At 48.1% G+C, this 1095-nt stretch overlaps 1 non-coding gene across 1 annotated transcript; it reads left to right on the top strand.

Moving 5' to 3' along the window:
- Positions 1-320: 320 nt before the first annotated feature.
- LOC133282386 (5.8S ribosomal RNA) lies at positions 321-473 on the top strand. Its single transcript, XR_009747639.1, has one exon. It is a non-coding gene; the product is annotated as a 5.8S ribosomal RNA (ribosomal RNA).
- The last annotated feature ends 622 nt before the right edge of the window (positions 474-1095 follow it).

A 1095-nucleotide genomic window follows, 5' to 3' on the forward strand; every position in this document is an offset into this window, starting at 1 on the left:
CTATGTCATTCCAAGCTACTGTTTTCAAAGCAGTGCTGCAATGTGTGCTCTGACAGCAGCTCCTGCTTTTGTGATGCCCTCAGAAATCCATGACTGAAAGCAGACTGACACTGCTCATGGGTTTAGAAACCAGCCCAGAGCTGGGTAAAGATGCTGAGGGTTTAGGGAATTACTCCAGTGCATCTGATGATGCTACACCACAGTGCATTTTATGCTTGCTCACCCCTCCAAACCCCCAAAGGAGAGCAAATGTGGTGGGGTATGAGGGTAAACAGCACAAGTCCTTGACGGTTAAAACTCTGCCACTAACCGAGCCCAACCATGCTTAGCGATGGATCTCTCGGCTCGTGCGTCGATGAAGAACGCAGCTAGCTGCGAGAATTAATATGAATTGCAGGACACATTGATCATCGACATTTCGAATGCACTTGCGGACCCGGGTTCCTCCTGGGGCCATGCCTGTCTGAGCGTCGCTGTGGGGGTGGTGTAGCTGCTGTGCTGGGAGCTGGAGTAGCTGCATTGGCTGTTGCTTTGCCCTCAAATCCAGCGACATTTGTTTCCTTTTGAAGGTGCTGGATAGTGTTGAAAAAGGCAAAGTATAGGCCAAGACCCAGTACGTTGACATGATTTGTCCGTCTCTGGTATGGCCAGAATGACCACACACCTCATTTAAGTGTTTTACTAATTCTTCTGGATTTTGCAGTTGTTTGGTGGTGAAATTCCAAAGTACTGGAGGGGCCCACTGACCTAGATACTTGCCCATACTATCCCACACACCCTGCCACTCATGGCTGTCCAGCCTCAGGGAAAATCTCTTGGTCCTCCTATATTGTTGTTTAACCCCAGTCAAGGCCCAAACCTGACTCTGATTAACTTTTGAAATCAGATGAAATGGTCATGGGCAAAATACACTCTGTATGCCTGCCAACATGGTGATCCCCATCACAATCAGGAAACAAGTCTCAACAGCATTAAAAGGCCATTCAAAAACTTCAAAACTCTCAAATGATGCTGTAAATGGTCTGGGGGGAGGACGGGACTGGGAGGGTAAAAGAATGCCTCCTTCACAGGTTGACCACCTGAGAAGGAGAAAAA

This window comes from Pezoporus flaviventris, unplaced genomic scaffold, assembly GCF_033815535.1.
Source record: "Pezoporus flaviventris isolate CSIRO_AGI_PZ_B2104156 unplaced genomic scaffold, CSIRO_AGI_Pfla_v1 ptg000121l, whole genome shotgun sequence".
Taxonomy (NCBI): Eukaryota; Metazoa; Chordata; class Aves; order Psittaciformes; family Psittacidae; genus Pezoporus; species Pezoporus flaviventris.